Source organism: Mytilus californianus, unplaced genomic scaffold (genome assembly GCF_021869535.1).
Source record: "Mytilus californianus isolate M0D057914Y unplaced genomic scaffold, xbMytCali1.0.p SCAF_11, whole genome shotgun sequence".
NCBI lineage: Eukaryota > Metazoa > Mollusca > Bivalvia > Mytilida > Mytilidae > Mytilus > Mytilus californianus.
This window is the reverse complement of record NW_026262593.1, coordinates 12,938,627-12,964,303: the sequence shown is the minus strand read 5'-3', so window position 1 is coordinate 12,964,303 and position 25,677 is coordinate 12,938,627. Positions and strand designations below refer to the sequence as shown.

Sequence of the window (25,677 nt, the reverse complement as noted above, 5' to 3'; positions counted from 1 at the left end):
TAAACTGTAAACATCAGTAGAAAAAATACCTTGTCTCATCAGATCGACAAAAAGAAAACAACTTACAAAAAGACTAAAGACAAAAAGTACAGATCTAAGAGATACTGGCCATGGCAGTTAATGAAAACAATATCAAAGTCATTTACAACAAATATTGGTAAATAACTCATATATCAGACTAAAATATCAATCATTACACATACAATGAATTTAGTGTAAAGACGTCATAAAACGTCTTAGAAAACCATGACCTTGTGCAATGTCAAAGTATAAGTAACTGCAGAATGTAGGTCCGTTACTGTTGTATTGTCTGTTTTGATTGGACTTATTGGTTTTCCTTCTTTTTTCAAGCCGTGAATGGTTAAAGTGTGTATGATACAATACATGGAGCAAATGAAAACTATTAAACGAATTGGTGAAAAATATATAAAAGTTTTCGAGGCAATCAAACTTGCATGGTATAGTAATTTATAACAATTATGCAATTGATTGTTTTTTATGTGAGTTAAACATCTGTAACGTACCATCAAAATTGTATTATACATCACATATTTTACATATCATTTAAAATGTATCAATGAGAGTAAATTATGACTTTAAAATTATATAATTCTTCGTTAATCATGATGATGATGATGGGTATTTCTGCAGGCTAACCAACACCGTGCAGGAAAGGATTCACTATTTGTGAACTGGTGTTTCTCTCTAAATTGTCAGTTGTGCATTCAAATTTTCATCAATAAATTTTAGAGCATTCAAATTTAAACTTTTTCAGTACCAACTTTTAGGTTTTTGCTTTGCTCTCAAATATTATACGTTTTTAAAACAAGAGTGCACACGCTGAAATATCTCGCCTGTTTCACTCACCATTGATTTTATGTTGAAAGTCTTAAGTTAAAGGTTTTACTACGAGTATCACATAAACATCATTTTTTTTAAAAATCCATGACAATGAGGTCAAGGTCAGATAAATCCTGTCAGACAGATACGTACACCTTACACTTATCCATATACCAAATATAGTTGACCTATTGCTTATGGTAGTTGAACACAAACCAAAGCACAAAAACTTAACATTGACCAATGAACCATGAAATTGAGGTCAAGGTCAAATGATACCTGCAAGACACAATGTACACCTTACCAGCATTCCAAACACCAAATATAGTTGACATACTGCTTATAGTATTTGAATAACAGACCAAAAGACAAAAACCTAACATAAACCAATAAACCATCAAAATGAGGTCAATGTCATTTGATACCTGCCAGACAGACATGTACACCTTACAATCATTCCATACACCAAATGTAGTTGACATTGAGGTCAAGGACAATGGACATATGACAGACGGAAATTTCTTAACATAAGGTAATTGCATACAAGGTATGAAGCACCCAGGTCTTCTACCTTCTGAAATATAAGCTTTATACAAATAATTTACGCCATCGCCGGCGCCGGCGCCGCCGAAACAAAAATCTTTAAAAAAAACATACAGGTAATATGAAATGTAAAAGCAATATGCATTAAGGTGGAATGTAAAGTGTACATTTTAAATGAGCAAAAATGGACTTCGTTATTCAAAATGTTGCACAATAGACATCAGATTTCCTCCATTGAATTTGGCACGTATATTTCACTTTTCTGTACAATATTTCTAAAAAAAAAATGAAAATGAAAATGTTAACCTATAAATTGATATAATAATGTGTAAAAACGAACGAACAAAGAATGTTATCAAAAGTAAAAAAAAAAAATGATTGACACATTAAATAAACAGGTTTGCTATTGTTATCCGTACTATATTACACTACCAACAATTTGCCTAACGTTTACATGTACATTAAATGCCGCTATATAAACAGTACTTTTAGGAAACATAACTTATCAGTACATTAAATGCCGTTATATAAACAGTACTTTCAGGAAACATAAATAATCAGGACTTTATATGCCGCTATATAAACAGTACTTTTAGGAAACACCACTAATCAGTACATTAAATGCCGCTATATAAAAAGTACTTTTAGGAAACATAACTAATCAGTACATTTCTTACCCATACATTTTCAGTACATTAATTTATATATCATTTTTAGTAATGTTGAGAAAAAGTTGTTTACAGTACTGAAAATTTCAGTCATTTTTCAGTACTGAAAATTTCAGTCATTTTTCAGTACTGAAAATTTCAGTAATTTTTCAGTACTGAAGAAATCTGTCATTTTTCAGTACTGAAAATTTCAGTCTTTTTTCAGTACTGTAAATTTCAGTCATTTTTCAGTACTGAAAATTTCAGTCATTTTTCAGTACAGAAAATTTCAGTCGTCTTTCAGTACAGAAAATTTCAGTCATTTTTCAGTACTGTAAATTTCAGTCATTTTTCAGTACTGAAAATTTCAGTCATTTTACTGTTCTGAACATTCAGTCATTTTTAAGTACTGAAAGTTGTAGTCATATTCAAGACCTAATTAAAAAAATCTCGGTTATGCTATCACAAATATCATAAGCCCCAAGGGTGAGTAGGGAATAGAAATATGGTCACTTGGTCTTCTTCCGACCGGCAGTAAAACGCTTGCCAAAGTTGGGCGTCCGTTTGGCTGTGCGGGATGTATCAAGTTTGCAGCTACGTCCTGTCCGAATGGTGAGGTAAATCCGATGCCTCGTGTAAAGAGAGTGCCAAGCTCTTTGCACGTTTAGGACCCTTGCAACAACTCTTCGAGGGGTCCGTAGGTAGCCTGTTGCAAGGCAAAATTTCTGTCCCTATCCAATATACTATCATTTTCCAGTGACAGTCGAAATTCTCCCCACCATCATCCCGGTGGGACTCTATAATTACAAGACCTACCTGTTGTATTTATTGTTAACTTGTTCTCATCCTGAACATGCATGAAATATTTGCCACTGGACGTTTAGCAACCAACAATCAATCAATCATCAACAAATATCATAAGTTGGTTTGGGATAAATACAAGTATTTTATTTTAAAACTCCATCGCTTTATGTATTCTTTCATTTCAACCCATTAATGCATTGAAGATGTTTTTTTTTATGAACTATATGGCCACATTCTTTATGTGCCTGTTTCAAGCCATGACTTCTCATTTTTGATTGTCGTTGTTTGTTGTATGTCATAAATGATGTTATTCAATGTTTTTGACGTAGATCAGTGCGGGTTTTTTTTTTATTCTTACGATTAATTTCGCTAGTTATTAAATAGACTTTTACAGCTTTCCGTGCGCTATGATATTTTCATTGTTGATTTGTGTGAAAGACGGAAAAGGAGCTGTCATAAAGACAGTCAAATTCAATCACATAAGCAACAAATACAAAACCATCAGACAGAGGTCACCAATACAGTTCTTCAATGTTTAGCAGTCTACACCATACATGAAGCTCTGAATGGCTCCGACAAAAAAAAAGATGTTATCTAGCTGTACAGCACAATGTCAGAATATCGTTTATTCAACTAAATGTATAACTACACAAAGACATATCTTTGACATGACTTTGTCCGACTTGGGACAGAGGTGCATATAAATGTGGCGGGTTAACCCGATTTTGTCGACGTCTGACGTTAGACATTATGGTTATATATAGTATTCTTGATCTGTTGTTGATAGTTGGCAAGCATACCACATCTCCTTGTTTTTATAATACAAATAAACATATAGGTTATATAAACAGTCGTCCATATTAAAACTGTTGCTCTTTAAGCAACAATGCATGGTCATAGCTATTTTTGACTAGGTACTTTCTTGGAGCACTTACATTGCAATGAAGTCTTTAATAAAGTTCACGTTTCCCATATAGATAGAAAACATTCTTCTGATACCATGACAGTTTGTTATCAGTAATAATTTCAAAGTAATTTAAAAGAATATGCACACATTTCAAGATCTTTTTTTATAACATAAACCTTGGACAATGTCAAGAGCCTGTAGTCTAGTGGTTGTGGTTTCTTCATTTCGGTCATATTTGTTGTTTGTAAATTGTTTTGTTATAAATTAGGCAGTTAGTTTTCTCATATGAATTGTTTCATATTCATATTTTACATGTTTAAACGTTTTATAGCGACTTTACGGTATGGGTTTTCACTCACTTAATCAAGGCCGTACAGTCGACTATAATTGCTTATATCTACTTAATTGAACTTTGGTGAATAGTTATCTCATTGGCAATTATAACCACATTTCCTTATATATTTTTTTATTGTAATAGACCTATTTGGCATGTTTGGGAGTTTCAACGTCTGCAAAAATAATGCTTTAGATTAGTTTGCATTTCAGATAGCTCGCTATCGGTTTAAACCAGAAACCAGCAATACCAACATTGATATTTTCTATTCAACGGCAAGAAATTAGAACCTTCAGTTAACTTTGCTTCTTTTTGTTCTTTGTGTGGTTTTAATATTGCATAAGAATTTCGACAGCAGTAGATTTTGAATGAAAAGCTGGACTAATGTTTAGGGTAGTAAGGCAGAATCCAATTAAACTACATAATGTAAATATAAAAGGAAATATTAGTTAAATCCCCATGAAACAGTAACCCTTCTACCAAAGATATTTCAGTCTATTACTATATGAAGTCTAATTCGGTTTTCTTCATCTTTAACGTCACAACTAAAAGAGTGTTCAATTGCAAAAAACGGCAACTTTTTTGTCCTTGACCTAAAGCACTTAAATCCAAAGCGGTTGGTGTAAAAGAATTATTTAAAATACAGACAAATTTTCAACCTATGAAATTAAGGTGAATCGAGCTATCACATGCATTTTTTTTTTAATGTGAAATGAACACGAATCGAGCCTTCGCATGAATTTAACAGTAACTGAACATATTTTAGATAATATTAATGCTTATCTAGCATACCTTCTATCTTTTATAATACATAAAATTAGAAAATAGATATCTCTTCTTTTTGGTAGTGAGCATGTGTTCATACTACCATTCTATATTTCTATCTTGTTGTTCATATTTCTTGGTCCTCAACAATAAAAGTCAGTCCTGTAAACTCTAACCAATAATGTATAAAATATAACATATAAGATGCAACAAGAATGCTCAAGCTGAAATGTCTCGCCTGCTCTTCTATTCATGAATTATTTTATGCTGATAGTCCTAAGGATAAAGTTTTAGTACAAGTGTCACATAAACCTCACATTGTCAAAGATCCATGAAAATGAAATCAAGGTGAGATACACAAATTTAAGCCAGAAAGACATGTATAGCTGACAATCATTACACACACCTAATATAGTTTTGCTATTGCTTATCTTATACAAGAAACAGACAAAACCATGAAAATTAAATATTGACCAATGAACCATGAAAAAATAAGATCAAGGTGACTCGTCAGATGAACCCTGCCAGACAGACATGCACACCTTAAAATCATTTCATACACTAGATATAGTTGATCTATTGCTTATAGTAATAGACAAAAAACAAAATTTTAACATTGAACTGTGCAAATTAGACAAATAATAGTACACAAGACACAACATAGAAAACTAATGACTAAGCAACACGAACCCCACCAAAAACTGGGTTTGATCTCAGGTGCTCCGGAAGGGTAGGCAGATCCTGCTCCACATGTAGCACCCATCGTGTCGCTCATGTTATTACAAACCCGGTAAATAGTCTAATTCTGTAGGTCACATAATAGGTAAGTGAGAAATTCACATAACAAAAATAGAAACTTGTTTTCGAGCAGTCACTTGACCATGAAAATGAGGTCAAGGCCAACAGACATATGACAGACCTTCGTAATATAAGCCATCTGTACACAAGGTATGAAGCCTCCAGTTCAAGTCAATTACCATCTAAAATATAAAGCACAATACAAATAGTTTACGCCGAAGGATTGTTATCTGTATGTTTCGCATGTCGCAGGAGCGACAATAAAGCAAGAAGACAAGCAAATGCGTCACAGGTGTAGAATTTCATGTACATCGATGATTCGCATCCTGTATTATAGTTGTATTATTGTTGATCAATTTTGAAACAAATTACCTATGGAAAAAAGAGTCTTACTTGCAAAAGACAGAAATGAAAGATGTTAATCCTTTTATGAAAAATTTGTTAATCTACTAATTAACTTAATATTCTAAAAATAGTTTTATTCAAATGCCTGTAGACAGTACCAAGGTAGGAACCTTCCCATTGGTTGTCTCGTGTCAAAAATACATAATAAAAAAATATATGTTTTTTGGAAAATTCTTTGTTGATTTAGTTTTTATTTATTTTATTCACAATGGAGAGCATGCTACATGTATGAAGTATACGAACTGCATGTTTCCCTTTTGATATTTGTTTGGTGTTTTTATCGATGGGTTGCTGTCGGATTCATAGGCGTTTGTTTTGTTTTTTTGGAAGGGGGACAGGGACCCAGCCCCCTTTATGGAGCTACATAAATGGTTAATGCATAAACTTTCTACATGTCCCACAACATGGAATGGACTCAAAGTTTGTAAAAATTCTTGTTATTTTAATGTTTTGTACTTATTTCATTTAAAACTAAATTTTCTAATTTGAGACTTTATCTGTAATGTTCATACAATAATTTTAATTTGAATTGTATAATATTCTGAAAGAGCTTGTGGTTGAGAGAAATATACACTCATGACAAGTTATTACAGGTTCTTTTGATCTCTTAAATACACCACTGTATGTCTCTTACATTGAAGCATTCATTTGTATGTTATATCCTTGTAAGATGTTGATTCAATGATAAAATCCTGTTATGCATAAACCGCATTAGACTCTTGGAATTCTTCATACTGTTGCTGCCATCTAAAAATAAAATTCAGGGTACAATTTTTGTAAAATAATCATCAAATACTACCTTACCAATCAGGGTTCTCACTAAGGAATTTTTAAAGATGAGTACACAGATTTCGCATTTTTGAGATGTGCAAGGGTGAGATTAAGAAATTTTATTGACTTATAATTTATCATTGCAGAAGTTTATACCAATTACACACTTAAATTAGATCTATGAATATTTTTTGTTATTGGTATAACATTGATTTTATTATCAATACATTAAAACCATAGTTAAAGGGGCACTAGCTGTCAAATTCATGTTCACCGATTTGACTCAAATTCTCATATTTGATTTATAACAATGTAAAACATTTATCCATATTATAAAAAGTTTAAAATAAACAATATACCGGGTATGGGCTCGATAATATGTAGCTTCGTTTCGTGTGTATTTTAGTCTAATTAACTGTCGAGTTGACCTCCGAACACCTCCGATTGCCATATAAGCGATATAAACATAAATATAGATATAAATAGATATCAGACTCGTGCATTTGGATTTTTCTAGGTCTGTTTAATTTCATATTATAGATAAAAAATATATGTTAATCATCGTTTTTACCTGTATAAGAATGATTTTTTTGTGGATCGAATCAGTCAATCAAATGATTTACCCTTGTTTTACTTTCAATGTTGACATTCTTTTCATTTAAATAATTGAACACGCACAAAGCATGCGGTATCCATCTCTAGCTAAGGGGTTAAATTGAAGTATACACATATATATCAATTTGTTTAGGGGCCAGCTGAAGGACGCCTCCGGGTGCGGGAGTTTCTCGCTGCATTGAAGACCCATTGGTGGCCGTCGGCTGTTGTCTGCTCTATGGTCGGGTTGTTGTCTCTTTGACACATTCCCCATTTCCATTCTCAATTTTACATATATATTTTTTTTAAATTCTGTACTTTAATACTGATAAATATACTCACTTTTTAAGACAACATCCCACTTTTACACTAACAGCAGCAATTGCAGGTGAGATACAGTGTTCTGTGGATCCCCTTACAAATTTTTCAATCTAGATATCCCAATGATGATTTATTGTTCCCAAGTTTGGTAAAATAATTTGGCTCATTAGTATACCAGAGGAGAACAGTTTTACAATTTTGGATAAGTTAACGGACAATGATAACGGACAAAAACTTATGAATATCTCTTTTAGCCCTTTGGGCCAAGTGGGCTAAAAAATATGACAAACATTTCTTTTAAATGGTTTTTTATAAATGTAATACCTTCTTGTATGACAAAGGAATTGTGTCACTAAGGTGGAAATTTGGTCCCAAATTAAGTGCAAGTTTTGAAGTTACCATCTTTGACCTTAAATTTGACCTAACATTGTAACTTACATACATGTGCTCTTTTGGTCGTGTTGTTGTCTCTTTGACATATTCGTCCATTTTCATTCTCAATTTTATGTACATGCAGGTTTAAAGACTGGTGTTCAGGATAAAAGTCAGTTCACATTTGTTGAGTTACAATACCAACAATAACAAAGCATGAAGAAATTGGTATATTTTGTAAAATTTCTTTTATTTCCTTGTTTTGCATCAACTTTGATATGTATGTAAACGTATTTTGAACATTTAATCTGGATTGAAAATAAAAAGTAAAACAACTTTAATTTTATATTTGGTGGAATTCTGTAAAAAATATAAGTAAAGAATTAGCTTCTCTTATTTGCTGTTATTTGGCTGCAGTCAATGTTATAAAGAAAGTTCTGGATCACGAAAGGAATTCTGCAAAAAGATAGCATTTTTTTCGTTCTTGTGAAATATGTGCATGTATTAACATGTAATTATGACATCATATCATTATATATGAGCTGCATAGGATTAGAAATCGACCTAATGCAAATGCGTGTTTACATGCATGGATATAAGAAGTTATCCCCGGCTTAGTATATTTCTAGGATTCTGATTGGTTAACGCACGTCGTTACAAAGCCCATAGCCCCTGGGTGTTGCTAACCCATATCCCCGGACGTTGCTACCCATTACATCGAGGAATTTCACGCGCGTTTTCCTTAGTTCCATGGTTGTTCCTTATGAAATATCGAATTCTGTAGATTTTCCATGATGTCTGTATAATTAAATATTTAATCCACTAATGATTTTATCTTATTATATCGATTATTTGCACTCATTTTAGTAAATGCATCACTATGCAGCCACATTGTCAATGAATGGTACTACTGACCTAGCTATGCAAATGACCCACGTTGACGTCACACCGTTTATGATATAACTCTCACAACATTGCGCGCCAAATTCGACCCATTTCAGTTTCTCTGTCTCTAGTTTAAAAACGTCTTATATTTGTCTACCTGTAGGGTTCTACCAAAGGTAGTACCCTACACCCCGTAAAAAATATGTCAAATTCCCAAATTTCAATAAAAGATATTTAAAAAATGAAAAAAACGTTGCTTTCACGTTTAACTTTGTGGTCGAATTTCTCTAAAAATCGCCAGATTTAGACTAAGACCGGGGATAAATTCGTTATCTACGTTCATATCCGTAGCTATGGATATTTTAACACCCTTCAGTACCCTGTACACCCTTCGGCTGCGCCTCAGGGTGTACTTGGATACTTCAGGGTATTGAAATATCCATATCTACGGATATGAACGTAGATAACTTATAATGTGGTATGAGTTCAAATGAGACAACTCTCCATCCGAGTCACAATTTGTAAAAGTAAACCATTATAGGTCAAAGTACATGTGTACATGTATTAGATTTTTGATTGATTTTGGAACCTTTAAATAGGAAATAAAAGATGAATTTTAGTCTGTTTTGTATCAACTCAATATTTAAACAGTTACAGACTTTGCAAAAAAGATTTTTTCAACCCAAAATAGGTTAACAGATGTCAGTGACGAATCCAGAAATTTTCATAAGGGGGGGGGGGGGGGGGGGGCATTGACAGCCCTAAGAGGGGGCCCATTCCAGTCAAGCTTCAGTGGTTCCCTAAATAATCAACTAAATTTTTCCCAATATTACCTTCATATTAGAAAAAATTTTGAACGTCACACAAAAAAGCAATGTGTGCATGATTGAAGTCTATAAGTAAAATGTAACAAAATCTCAAATAGCGATAAGGGGACGACCATTGATCAAATATTTTGGCACCTATTTAGTTGGAAATAGATAAATATAGATTCTTACATTGATACCAGTGGATTATCGGATTTATTCAATCGAGATAGATAAATTATCAATTTTAAAGTCCGAGCCTCGGCGAGGACTTTAAAATTTATAATTTAACTATCGAGATTGGATAAATCCGATAATCCACGAGTAACTATGTAAGAATCTGTTTCTCTAATGATTAAAAAATAAATTTTCCTTTTTTGCTAAACTAAAATCCCCTTCGAGTGCCTTCCACTTTCCATAAACTTGTCAATTTCATTAACACCTGTTAGTATATTTTGATTCATCCAGTGAGCTGAGAAAGGTTACGACCCTTAAACTCATCCAGTCATCTTCTGAGATCACTGGCAACCACACGTTGATATACAATGGGTTCGGAAAGGGATAAATTTCCATAGAATTAGAGAAACTTGACTTATCACACTTGAAAATATATATTACATGAATTCTGACCATAAATAATGAAACGTTCAATCTTTTTTCACTCGCTCTGCATGCCAAATGTACAAAGCATGGACATGTATACAATTACATAAATATTGTCTGTTGCAGTTGACCGTAAATAAAAGGGCTTAAAATCAAAAGTCAGATTTTCTTTGCCTATGTTTCTTCATAGCATTTTTCTTTTTACAGCTCTTAACATAACAATTTACATGTTAATTTGGGGGAGACGCATGTAGCCTATGGTGATAGAAAAGAGTTAAAGAATAAAAAAAAAACAAAAAAAAAAACTGAGATTTTTTAAAATTAATTTTTCACGTTTGTAAATGCTACATATTTGTAATGTTTATTGTATATTTGTGTTATTTTGTAGCAGTCCAATTGTTTGGATTTTATACTTTTATATATCTTATATCGTATGTAAGACACAGGAACCAACCTCTCTACCTTTTTATGCTATTTTATTTTCATGTATTTATAAATTCACCCATCTGAAATTGTTTTTGTATGAATGAATTACAACGATTATAAATGACATACTTGAACAATCAGGGTTTTTTTTTCTGTGATATAACAACATAAGCATTGTGACATAAGAATTATATGGGGAAGTGTACTAATTCCAAAGTTGTTCATATCTTGGCCTGGTTGGTTCGCAGTGGAATCTCAACCTAAAAAGTTGGGTACAGAGTTGAGACGTCCGGTTGGAGTTTGAATAACACCTCCCGTTCATATATTCTAATGCAATTCTTGTGTATCAATGGCTCTGATTGGATGACGACAAGCGTAAAATTCTCTATCTCCCTGTCTGTAACTAAGAAAGCCGACATTTTGAATTCCGGAATATATTGACATGTAATTTCTCCAATAATAAGCAAATAAACTCACATTTGGACCTACAAATCTTCTTTTCATCCAATTTCATTACATTTTGAAGCGGACAAGAAGCCAGAAAACGCCCGGTGTTTACGTTTGATGCCGAAAGCACACCTATGACGTCACCTAAGTTTAGGCGCAAAAGAAGATAACATCATTTCGCGGAATTTTCGTTTAATGAAAATTTTACACTGAAATAATGACTAAAATTGAATAATTTGTTTATTTTGCATTAGAATAGAGATAACTGTATTGTATTTGACGCTTTGCGGACGTCCATCGGTAGTTTTACTGTCGCAAATACCCGTTTACATGTCTCCGCTACGCGTCGCCAGGTAAACTAAATTTGCGACAGTAAAACTACCGATGGACGTCCGCAAAGCGTCAAATACAGTTATCTCTAAATTGATTAATGTGAAAGTCCCTACCCATTTACATATATATTGAATAAGAAAATCAAAACCCATTTATACACATGTATATTTCCAAGCTACCTGTTTAAATTAGGTAATCAAATAAGTTTATTTTCCTTTTTTTTAATTAACTTCAATAAAGTCTATTTCGACCCTCTGCTAAATGACATTGATGCTCCCTACACCCTTTTCCGTGGACTAATAAGAGTTGAAAGAAATGATTTTGCCCAACATGCCCAGAGCATGAGGAAAATTAATTCTCTGCAACTCAAAATGCAGGAACTAAATTGTGTACAAAGTAAAAATGTAACTTTGCTGCAGTAAAATATAAGCATGCGTAGCAACAGATCAAAATGAATATATCTATTCGTAAAAAATTCCCCCACCCCCCAAAAAAAACATCAAATAGTTGTCCCCTTAAAACTAAACAACCCTGACCATGGCAACCATAAAGAACCCTTGTAGTAAAGTTACAGAATACATGACAATTGACCCGGAGACAAGTCGGACCGAGTCCAATCGGAAAGTCTAAAAAACAACTCGGACCGTCAATAAGACAACTCGGACCACCAATAAGTAAACTCGGACCATCTATAAAGACAACTCAAAGATTTATTATTCAAAGAGGATTTGAACTATATAAGTTATTAAATGATAAATTTTAGATGGCAACATCATTTCCGCATAATACTGAATTCGCAAAACATAATAAAAATAAATATTGTATTACGTGGATACAATTTTTTATTAATTTTTTATTAATTTATTATTGATGCATAAAATAAGTCTAGGGGTTAAATTAGCTTTATCTTATGCCCCCGCCATAGCAGAGGGGGCATTAAGTTTTACCATTGTCCGTCCGTACGTCGTTCCGTACGTCCCAAAGTTGGTTTCCATTCTCTAACTTAAGTTTGCCTCAACCAAATGTTATGAAATGTATACACAATGCTAATTACCACAAAACACAGATCATGTTTGAATTATGGTGGCGTCACTTTAACTGTTCTAGAGTTATGCCCCTTCACAATTGGAAGAATTGCTGAATTTTTCGTTTCCGTTCTCTTTCTTTAGATTGCCTCAACCAAATGTTATGAAACTTACACACAATGCTTTATATCACAAAAACACAGATCAAGTTAGAATTTTGGTGGCGTCACTTTAACCGTTCTAGAGTTATGCTCCTTTACAATTGGAAAAATGGCTAAATTTTTCGATTCCATTTGCCTCAATCAAATGTTATGAAACTTATACACAATGCTTATTAACACAAAACACAGATCAAGATCGAATTTTGGTGGGGTCACCTTAACCGTTCAAGAGTAATGCCCCAAATTTTTTTTTTAAAAAAGCTGACTTTTTTTCGTTTCTGTTCTCTAAGTTTAGTTTGCCTCGACCAAATGTTATGAAACTTATACACAATGCTAAATACAACAAAATACAGATCAAGTTTGAATTTGAGTGGCGTCATTCTACCCATTTTAGAGTAATGCTCCTTTACAAATGAAAAATATGAGAATTTTTTGTTTCCATTCTTTAACTTAAGTTTAAATTGCCTAAACCAAATGGTATGTAACTTATACACAATACTTATTACGACAAAACTCGGATCAAGTACAAACTTAGGTAGTATCACTTTAATTGTTCCTCAGTAATGTCCTTTTATAACTTTATATGATATGCAAGCGGGGGCATCATCAGTGTCGCATGGACACATTACCTATTTATCTAATTTTTTTTCAAGTAACAGATAGAATTTATAGAACAGACAAGGGGTAGTGGCAAATATTTCATGTATATTTTGAACACAGAGAAGATTGCCCCGGCACCCTTTGCCAAAAAAAAAACCCTTCTTTTTCTTCTATGTGCCCGCCTTCAGACTCCATGTTTTGAATTGTAGTTTCACTTTCCATATTCGGTATTTATTCTTATGTAAGCTCCACGTTGCAAAAATCATCACGTGATTCCGGAATTTATTATCTTGGAGTTAGGCTATTTCTTTCTTTTCGGGCGGGGACTCCAAGCAGACAACATGCATGTGTATAACGGCACTGTAGAATTTCTCGATAAATAAAGAAAGTTGCCGGTCCGCCACATGAAAAGATCGGTTAGAAAGCAAGGTTTTAATTTTAATTCGAGGGTTGAAAAAAGAGGGGATGTTTGCATACTTTCAACGGAGGCAATTTCATCACAAAATTGAACTATACTGGCTGCTAAAAGCGAATAATTATTTAACTATTTCACTTTCATTAATGATTGAACAAAAAAAAAAATCATATTCTAGATTTTTTATATACCTCGTAGCTAGTGCCCTTTAATTAATCTGTTAATTAAAGTATTCATTTTGTCATAATAATTAAATTGAACAACAATCAGTAATGTAACAAAACAAAAAAAAAGAGAATCTATCGAAACATTGCAAAAAATATTTTCTCATACAGCTTTCAAACAACAGAAATAACAAGCATCTGTGAGTATTGCATGGCAATATATAGTCCCCTACCGGTTAAAAACTTGATCTTTAAACTACATTGAATATAAAAAATATCAAGTCAATATCTTCAAGCATAACGAAAAAGGTGAGGAAATTATTTAAGTGAATTTTCTGTCCAAGGGCCATAACTCTGCACAAAATCATCCGACCGGAACAAAATTCAAACTTGATCTGTAACTTGTCATGATAAAACAATACACCAAATGTAATATCTTGAAGCATGAAGAAAAAAAGAGTCGAACGCTGATGTGCTGGACTGACTGACAGACAGACAGACATACGTCTCTTCATGTACGGACCTAGGGCGTGTTTTATTGGTCAATTTGTATATCTCCAGATTGTCTTCTAGTGAATAGTTCAAAATAATGAATCAGGACCTATTCAGGAGATATTCTGATGAAGAAGTTACAAAACAACAATACAATTTGCCGTCGAATATAGCACATTTTTTTTTATGTTAGATTACATAAACGAAGTTTGCGATAATTTATTAGAAAATTTAGTTACGCCAGTTCATTTGGTAGACAAGACTTTAATAGTGTTCTCTGTTTTGGCATTGATGTAATTATATAAGTGTAAAGACAAAAAAATGGTTGGAAGAAATCGCTGTGTACGTGATATTGTTTCTTAATGTTTTTCTATGGAACGCCATGACTGTCTTCTGATGTTGATTGTTAACTATGTTCGGTGATTTATGCATTACGTTCAGTAGTATTTATATTTTGTTCAGTAGTTTTCATATTATGTTCAGTAGTTTTGACATTATGTTCAGTAGTTTTGACATTATGTTCAGTAGTTTTGACATTATGTTCGGTGCTTTGGTTATTATGTTCAGTAGTTTCATTATTATATGCAGTGGTATTTAAATTATGTTCGGTACGTCTGACGTTATATTCAGTGCATTTTTCATTATGTTCAGTACTTTCGACATTATGTTCAGTAGATTCAATATTATTTGCAGTACATTATGTATTACCTTCAGTGGTCCCGGTTTCTTTATATTCGGTAGATTATTCATTATGTTCAGTAAAAGCATCAATATTATACTTGGTTCAGTAGTTGTATCATTATGATGATGCAGTAAAAATTGGGAAATCAATAACGGAAATTTTCAGAAAAAAACGAACGCGGATATTTTCGACGGACGTTTTGTTCATGAACACTTAAACGGGATGGAATGAAAATGGAAGCAGTATTGAATTGGTTTGGTTTACGTTGACACGTTGGCAATTTTCACAAGGAAAAAAAATACTCCTGACTTAATTTGTAAGATGTCATGATTGATTGATTGTTTGTTGTTTTCTGAGCGTATAGTGGCAAATATTTCACGCATATCTATGACGGAAAGAAGAATTTTCAAACAAGAAATAAGAAGTTGCATGCGTTGTCGATGATACACCATGACCTTAGAGAGACGACAAAAAGACAAACAGCAAAAAATAAAATATAAAAACATATTCTATAGCTTTTGTATTCCTAGTAGGTAACCCTTTTTGTTGGTTGGTTGTAGCATATTAATCTCATGCACCGACTTTTAAGAGACCACGAAAAATCTCCTTGCAGATACTCCTGTAGTATTCAGCATCCTAACCCGCTAATAGGCGCTTAAATATAAGATATTTATTTGAAATAACCCAAGATAAATGAGGTTGTGGATGAGGTTTACAGAATAGAGAAAGTTGATTCATAAATATGACCATATCAATGATAATTCATGGTAACACGGATTAGCCTCGTACCTGTATCTGGATATTGTCAATATATTCCTCTTCATTCTGGCTATCTTTGGTGGATCAAGAGACTAAATCCAGAAATATGTTTTAAACGCTCTGTTCAAGAACAGATATTAAGTTATTGGTTTGGGTAGTTTCTAGTCTCTTATTAAACAAAAGGGGTTATGTTTTATGCATTACTTTAAAATAATAAGAACCATAACTGTACAGAAATGGTGAAAATTTGCACATAATTAAAGTTTTACACTTTGTATTTTGATATTCATTACCTGTCTAATAGACAGTCTATTGTAATCATATTTACACCTAGACCTAGTTAGTTTTTGTGTATACAGCTTGAATTTGGAAGATTAAAAATCTTAATAAATGATTTTAAAATGACAATCATACTGATACTCAATGTTCATTTTTTGTAGCACTTTGTACAATTTTTCATTCTATAACCTTGCATACCAGCATAAATTTCAATGTAGCTCTTTGAATGTATGAAATTTATGACTAGTTGTTTTCTAGTTTTTCTGCTATTGCAGAGCTTTTTGCTGTCATTTTTGTCTGAACTCTATCACGAACTGTTTTATCTTTGTTGTAATAATTTTTGACACAATGCAGGAGAAGAATGTAAGATTATCTTTGTCTGCAATAGTGGACGAAATAGTACGTCAAGATTTGTTAACTCGTGCAAGATCGTGATTTTCGAGGAAAATATCGAATGTACATAATTTGCATGGTAACATCAATTAACCAGTTCTGATTACGACCAGTTCAACATTTCATTCCATATCAATAATAAATTCGGTATGCAGAAAAAGTTTAGTTATTCTGTCAATCATTTAATTCTGTAATCACTTTTTTTTTTACCTTTTTCCAAAGTTTTAAAATTTTTTTTTAAAGCACCCCTTTATTCTCTTTTCTTTATTTTTTGCCCACGTACCTTCTCTTTTTATGGGGTAGGGGCATTATTCTCTATTCTGTAAACCTCATCCACAACCTCATATATCTTGGGTTATTTCAAATAAATATCTGATATTTAAGCGCCTATTAGCGGGGTAGGATGCAGAATACAATAAGAATATCCAGAAGGAGATTTTTGGTGGTCTCTTAAAAGTCGGTAAGTCGGTGCATGAGATTAATATGCTACAATCCAACCAACAAAAAGTGTTACCTTCTAGGAATACAAAAGCTGTAGAATATGTTTTTATATAATTTTATTTTTGCTGTTTGTCTTTTTGTCGTCTCTCTATAGTCATGGTGTATCAACGACAATGCATGCAACTTCTTATTTTTTGTTTAAAAACGCTTCTCTCCGTCATAAATATGCGTGAAATATTTGCCACTATACGTTCAGAAAACAACAATCAATTAATCATGCCATCTTACAAATTAAGTCAGGAGTAATTTTTTCCTTGTGAAGATTGCCAACGTGGAAACGTAAAACAAACCAATTTAAAACTGCTTCCATTTCTTCCATTACTTTCCATTCCGTAATAGTGTCCATGAAGAAAACGTCCGTCAAATATGTCCGCGTTCGTTTTTTTCTTGACAATTTCCGTTATTGATTTCCCAATTTTTACTGCATCATCATAATATCATAATGATACAACTACTGAACATATAGTTCATTGAACCAAGTATAATACTGATGCTTTTACTGAACATAATGAATAATCTACCGAATATAAAGAAACCGGGACCACTGAAGGTAATACATAATGTACTGCAAATAATATTGAATCTACTGAACATAATGTCGATGGTACTGAACATAATGAAAAATGCACTGAATATAACGTCAGACGTACCGAACATAATTTAAATACCACTGCATATAATAATGAAACTACTGAATATAATAACCAAAGCACCGAACATAATGTCAAAACTATACTGAACATACTGTCAAAACTACTGAACAGAATATGAAAACTACTGAACCTTATATAAATACTACTGAACATAATGCATAAAGCACCGAACATATTAAACAATCAACACCAGAAGACAGTCATGGCGTTCCATATTTTTCTAACTTAATTAAGATAAACAAATACGGCTTAAAGCTCAGACTATTTATCTTTTTGAAATAATCTGAAACTATACAAAAAATTGTCAATATTTTACTGGTATATATATGACCGAAAAGGACATCTTTCCTTTAGAAATTGTATATAAAAGATATTGCAGAGTTCTCAAAATCGTTATTCCCTGTTGGTCCTTGAAGAAAAATCTACTGGTCAAAACCTTCGGACCACCACTTTTCCAGAACCTTGATCGTACAAATGTATATGTTTTCAAGGTACAAGTATACAAGGTAATGGCGTTTTCCAGACTGTTTATGACTAAATCCGTTTGTTGTGTATGTAATGATTGACAGAGGCGGATTTTGGGGGCGGGGTGCCCAATCCCCTTTTGTGGGAAAAATTTGGTTGATTATATAGGGAATTACTGAAGCATGATTAGAGCGAGTTTCCTCTTGCCCCACCCCTCTTATGAACATTTCTTGATCCGCCACTGATTGATACTTTAGTCTGGAAGATCATGATTTATATGTTGGTTTTAATTGGCTTCTAACAAGTTTTCAGTTACTACAAATACTCTTATTTCGGTGTTTCACGTTTATCATCTTTAGTTAATGTTAATTAGTTGTTGATGTGTCTCGTACCGATCTTTTGGGTTAATCCAATTGCAACTGACTTTTACACGTTGTTTTTATGTTGTACTATTACACCACTGTCTACGTTTAGGGATGGGTTGAGCGCTCACAGACATGTTGAATCCTGCCACATTATCATGAGCCTGTAGTTTAGTGGTTATTGTTTGTTCATATCTGTCGACTCATATTTGATTTTTTTAGAATAGGTTTGTTATATATCGTTAGGCCGTTAGTTTATTTCGTTTTAATTGTTTCACATTTTTTATGTCGGGGCCTTTTATAACTGATATACTGTATGGGTATTTGTTATTTTTGAAGGCCGCACGGTTGGTTATAATTGCTAACGCTACTTCATTGAACTCCGGTTGATAGTTGCCTAATTGGCAATCATACCACATCTCCTTACTTGTGTTTTGATATTCTATACATGACTTTTAATTTCGCGTCTTGTCTAAACATGTATGAAATATTAGTCGCTGGACGTTAAAAACAAACAAACAACAATCAATCAATTTAAACTCGTGTTAAATAAGGAGAAAATCATTTGATTTTTTTGGGAAAAGGAGGGGGGGGGGGGGGGCGGGGCAGGAGGATTTTGAATACGAATATGGTGGCCTGGTAAGAGCTGGAAAAAATAAGCATGCTTAGCGACAAGTTAAAAATTTTAAATGAATAAAAAATTCCGCAGAAGATCCTCCTGCCCAATTCCCCTCCTTAGAATATCAAAAGGTCGTACCCTTACTGTTATTATCCGTGTGTTTTTATTATTTATCCAGCTAGTTGTCCTTATAGTGTCCTACTAAGGTTGCCATACCATAAACACGTTTATCACACATCTCATATTTTATCATTTCTGCATCTATAAATCTATTATTGTCATTTAGACTAAGCGACGCGATGTTTGTTATGTGTCTCTGCCGTCTAAACTACATATTAAAAAAGAAGAGGAAGAAGAATGCCAGAAGATCTTCCCAATGCCAAAAAAAAAAAAAAACAGAAACGGACCTCTTCTGGCTCTCTACCGAAGAACAAAATAACACGCTCCTAGTTGACGTTATAATTTTATATATACTCAACATGCTCAAAATTGGAATAAAAAAAGTATCAATTTAGATACTTCCCTTCAGACTCTTTATTTTTCCTTAAATCATTTATTTCTTCCAAAGTTTAATTTTATACCTTAACTTAGTCTGAGTTGTCATTATAGATGGTCCGAGTTGTCTTTTTTTGAGACGGTCCGAGTTGTCCCAGAGCGGGCTTGTCTTGCACGCAACTAAAATGCCCCAAGTTTGAACACCATATTAAACTTCATGACCACCATACCATACTAACCAAATGAAATGTGAACTACTTTTCGTAACTTTACCTTAAAGAATCCTGGTCCTGAGTAGATTTTGAAGTTGTCGTCAGCAAAAGATTAAAACACCGTTCTATTGCGGGCTTCCGTTGTCGTTGATTTCTATATTTTGTGCAATGTCAATTTCATCATGGAACACTTTCTCCACAATCAGGGGTTCATTAGGGGATAAAAATAAGTTTGATATTTATGTTATTATTATATAATAGTTACGATTTAAAAAGCTATCAATGTATTAATTTAAGTTGCAGTATAAAAACAATATTAGGTCAAAGATATAAACTTTTTTGTATTCGGCACAAAACTGGGGGAGTGCTCAGTAAAACCTCGCCCCCTCCCCCCCCCCCCCCCCCCCCCATTTCTCAGCCTCATACAAACATTTTATATTTTTCTGACATTGACCTAATATTGTATGTGTAGAAGAACTTAAACTCAGCTTAACTTAAAGATGACAAAAAGTTTAAGTACTGAAAAATGACTGAAATTTTCAGTACTGAAAAATGACTAAAATATTCAGTACTGTGAAATGACTGAAATTTACAGTACTGTAAAATGACTGAAATTTTCAGTACTGAAAAATGACTAAAATTTTCAGTAATGAAAAATGAATGAAATTTTCAGTACTGAAAAGTGACTGAACTTTTCAGTACTGAAAAGTGACTGAAATTTTCAGTACTGAAAAATGACCGAAATTTTCAGTACTGAAAACAATTTTTTCTCAACATTACTAAAAATGATATATAAATAAATGTACTGATTAGTGATGTTTCCTAAAAGTACTTTTTATATAGCGGCATTTAATGTACTGATTAGCGATGTTTCCTAAAAGTACTGTAAATATAGCGGCATTTAATGTACTGATTATTTATGTTTCCTGAAAGTACTGTTTATATAACGGCATTTAATGTACTGAATAGTTATGATTCCTAAAAGTACTATTTATATAGCGGCATTTAATGTACATGTAAACGTTAGGCAAATTGTTGGTAGTGTAGCCAAATCGTATTGCAGTTAATCATTTCATGCACCTGTTATGGGTGTGCTTTTCACGGATTTCATTAATATTCTTCTAGTATAAAAAGCTGGTTTATGAAAAAGAGTAACTGTAATCCAAATCGAACACGTTTTGCATTCCCTGCCACGAATTATTTGAATGATGCGATGTGTTTTAACTCAGGAATGCATCCTCCTTTGATCATACATCGGAAGATGTATTGTCTAATAAAAATAATAAACAAATGCATACTGTTCCAAATAGTGACGATTTTGATAAATCCTGGATTCGTCGTGATGTATGTATTCCTGTATCAGGAAACGACCATATGGTCTGGCTTCGTCTTTATGATACCCACAGGTTTATCTCTTGGTTTCTTTAATTTAAAAGGCGTTTTGAACAATAGTAAATAACTGCTGCGAGTTTTTTATATGACATATTTTCGCCAAAAAATCATTTAAGTATTTAAAAAAGATTTTTGATTGGTAAACCACATAATCTTTTGAAAAGTTATTACTATGAACAAAAGTAATTGTGAATCAACGTCAGCCAGAGAGCAACACAGCAATCGAATAAAACTAAAACAACAGTTCAGCATAAAGTCTTCAAAACTTACCATATTTCCACATAAAAGGAAATTAAAAGCTTTACACCAAACAATCAAACTTTGATAATACTAGCGACTTAAAATGACGCATTTGCCGCTTTAAGCAAGTACTTTTAAACGTTTTTAGGCTATTTTTTATTTTAATTAATTTTGATCGATATCAGTGTATCAAATATTGAGGAACAACATAATGATAAAACACTTAAAAAAGGAACTAAACCTTTCATAGACGACTTTCGAATTCGTGCACGTTCCCGTACATTTCCTATGTCACAAAACGTTTGTTATAATGTCACAATAATAATCAATTGTTCGATGACGTCTTTTACGCCGATTGACCTCGGACCAATTGGTGTAACTCATTCGAATAAAACAACTCGAGGCTGGTGTATTAAAGGGGCAATATCTACGATTAAGACAAAATATTAGAATACGATTTTTTTTTGCTTCAGGTACTATGCGTGCTCAGCTATTAAAAGGAAAAGAATGTCAACATTGAAAATGATACAAGGATGAACCATTTCGTTGACATATTCGATCCACCAAAAAATCATTCTTAAACAGGTAAAATAACAAAAATACCGAACTCAAAAGGAAAATTCAAAATGGAAAGTCCTTTATCAAATGGCAAAATTAAAAGCTCAAACACATCAAACGAACAACAGTCATATTCCTGACTTGGTACATACATTTCCTTATGTAGACAAATGGTGGATTAAACCAGATTTTAAAGCTATCTAAACCCCTCACCGCATGACAATCGTACAAAACCAACAGACATATTAGGAAAAAACGATGATTAACATATTTGTTTAACCTATAGCATAAAATAAAACAGAACTAGAAAAAAAACAATCGCACGTGCTTGCTATCTATTTATATTTATGTTTATATCGGGTTTTATGACCGTCGGTAGTTTCTTCGGAAGTAATCTCGATGGTTAATTAGATGACGTCTAGACTAAAATACGCACGAACTGCTGATACATAATATTGAGTCCATACATTGGTAATGGTTTATTTTAGACTTTTTGTAATTTGAATATACGTTTTAGTATGTTATTAACCAAATTTGAGAATTTTAGTCAAATTAGTGAACATGAATTTGACAGCAAATGCCCCTTTAAGGCCTAATGTTTTGTACAAGGGAAGACCTTTGTCATGCTTAACATTACGAAATAATAGAGTATGTAAAGTGGCCATTTCAAATATAAAACGCCTCAGAGACGTGGCTATCATGTACATCTCCGTATTTTACATTATTCTTATAAAAATAAGAAAATGAGACAAATCTCCATCAGAGATCAATTGACATAGAAGTTAACAACTATAGGTCACCGTACAGCCTTTAACATGTTTTAAGATTGTTTCCCTCATGACCTTAAATTTTGCTTGGTATTCTGGTTATTGAAAACGCCTTGTTTCTATGATAAATACTATCAATTATTAGTGGCTTTCAATGCTCTGTCGTGGTTATTTTAAAATTTGAAGTTTAATAAAAAATAATAAGAAAATATGGTATGATTGCGTATGAGACACCTATTCATCAGAGACCAAATGATGTCGATATAGGCAACGATAGGTCACTGTACGGCCTTTAACGATGAGCAAAACTCTTATCGATAGCGAACTATAAAAAGCACTCACATGCATATTGCAATGGCGCTTTTAAAGTGTAATGTGCATTTAAATGTTGCTTGCGTGTATATCTATATTCTTGTTGGTGGATAACTTTGAACTTACAATTATTCACATGTAAACATGTCTTAGGCCATGTAATATTTTCGTCCATGCTTTCTGCGCTCTCTTTAGGGTATCGTATTCTACAGGAATAGTGTCCTTCATCTTCTTTTGTTGCGCAAAATATATTAAGTGATGGGTAATCGAATTGCGATCCTTTGTATTTGTTTGATGTAGTCTCATCAACTGTCAGCTCTACTACTTTGGAGTTTTTCTCCTTAACCCAATACACCGTCGAACCATTGGGCAACGGTACTACTTTTTCACATTCAAGTGTGCATCCGCCACCGACTTTCACTTCAAACGAAGGCTTCATCTTCAGTCGTGGAAATTCTAAGTTTAAATGAAAAAAATTAACATGCAGATACAGGTTCCAGACTTATACCGTTCAATGGAAATTAATGTTTGATGTTTTAATGATGATAAATTACATATTAAGCTTTAATTCCTACATGTACTATATGTATTTCGAGACCAACAACGACATATTGACAAAGTAAAAATTCAAATATTTTATTTCAAAGAAGTTCAAATCGGGCTTATTTAAATAAAAAGGTAGAGGAGAAGTAAATGTCTGAAGGACACTTCGCAACCTAGTATCATCTCATAAGATCAATCAAAACTCATTGGAATGAAAAAAATATAATATTGATCACTCACATTAGATATATCAATAGAATTGCACTCAACGGTCACATAGCTCAAAATAACTTCTGGCACATTTTGATGAGAAAATCCCTATGAGCATATCAGATGAGAAATAAATTTGCGAAATGAAAATTTCGTTCGGTATTTTGAAATGAACATCTTTTCATTCTACATCACAAAAAGCATTCTTTTTGATGTAAATTGGAAGATAAGGTATACTCTATGAAAATTGTTTCAAATACAAGAAAAGACTTTCTCTCACAATCTCCCCGACAGTTCCAGCTCCGATCCGCATACTACTTGCACTAATTGATGGAGTAAAGGAAAATAGTTCCGGAACGGAAACGATCACTGTACGGAGTATGTTACTCACATTAACCAACAACTCATAACCCTTCCCCCCACATATATTAACTTACCAGAAGTTATTTTCTTTTGGTAAGTTTGCCAGTCAATTGATTTTGTTTCTTTCTTTTTCACATTTTTCATTTCGTCTGTGTAGAGCTTTCCTTTCCCGTTATATATTTCTAAACGATGAAGAACTCTCTCTAATATACCACATAGATCATAATATTTGTTGTCATCCAACGAGAACTTCTTCGAGTGAGCCATATCATTTCGGTTTAACCTAATGCGTTCTATATCGTCACCAATCAGAATGTTAGAATTCTGAATATCAGACCACCTACGACCCCAGCCATGGCATGGAATATGCTTGTTTTTCCTTCGTAGTTGTGCATATAAATATGTTATATCACATTCTTCTCGTTGTTTAACGGAGAAACCACCACAATCAGAGATTAACAGGTCATATAAGGCATTGGTCAGGATTTCTAAGATGATGATTGCCATTCTTGTAGCATTTATTTGCTCACGACTGAAGATTTTCTGTAAACATAATCCAAAATCATATTTACATAGTAACGACTACCTCCATGTGTATAAAAACAGATGGAAGATAACAAAGGGACAAACCCGGTGATAAGTCTTATTCGGTAGGTCACATTGGAGTAATGTAGGACTGGATTGTGGTAACGTCAATTGAAAAATATCCGTCATCATCTTTGAAACATTGTTATTTATTTCATAACGGTCAACCAACTCGTGATGTCGTCCGTAAAGTTTTCAATGGAATGTTTTCAACTTATTTCTATGTAGCAACATTCCAGCAGCGCCTGCATATAAAGTATATATCTCCCAGTTGATATAATATTCGTGTGCTTACATTATCCATCATGATTTCTTTGATAGAGGGTTGCTGCTTAAAAGAAAGCTATTAAACAAAGTGATGAAGTTGAAATCATCCCATTTCTCAAATGGGAAGCTGAAATCGTCTCTTTTGTCCTACAGTATTGTTTCAACCAACCTTTTCTGTCAAGACTTAACTGAATCTGTTGAATCCTTTAATCCAAGTTTGATGGGAGAGATGCGTTCAACATAGTCATCAAAGTTTGAATTATTCAGTGAGAGGACATAATCTATAATGCAGAAAATGCGTTAAAGTTCGATTCTTTCGAGTGACTTTCGTTTTTGAAAGGTAAGTAGTTGATAAGTTTTAAGTTATAGTAGTAGAATATCTGTACAGACTACAGTAAATTCCTTCAGAAATTAAATCATAATAACGTCAAATAAATGGATTAACAAGAGTTAATGAGTTGTCTCATCGGCAATCAGACCATATTTTTTTATTTGTATAACAACTGATATACGTAAACGCATTATACGGGGAAAAAGATATATAACTACTGTTAAATTCTTT

At 33.0% G+C, this 25,677-nt stretch overlaps 1 long non-coding RNA gene across 1 annotated transcript; it reads right to left on the bottom strand.

Annotated features, from left to right (window-relative positions):
* Window positions 1-1,322: 1,322 nt before the first annotated feature.
* LOC127719581 (uncharacterized) lies at window positions 1,323-24,803 on the bottom strand. The gene is made up of 3 exons (XR_007990382.1): window positions 24,338-24,803; window positions 23,274-23,603; window positions 1,323-1,658 (listed from the first exon to the last, which is right to left on the bottom strand). It is a non-coding gene; the product is annotated as an uncharacterized LOC127719581 (long non-coding RNA).
* Window positions 24,804-25,677: the final 874 nt, after the last annotated feature.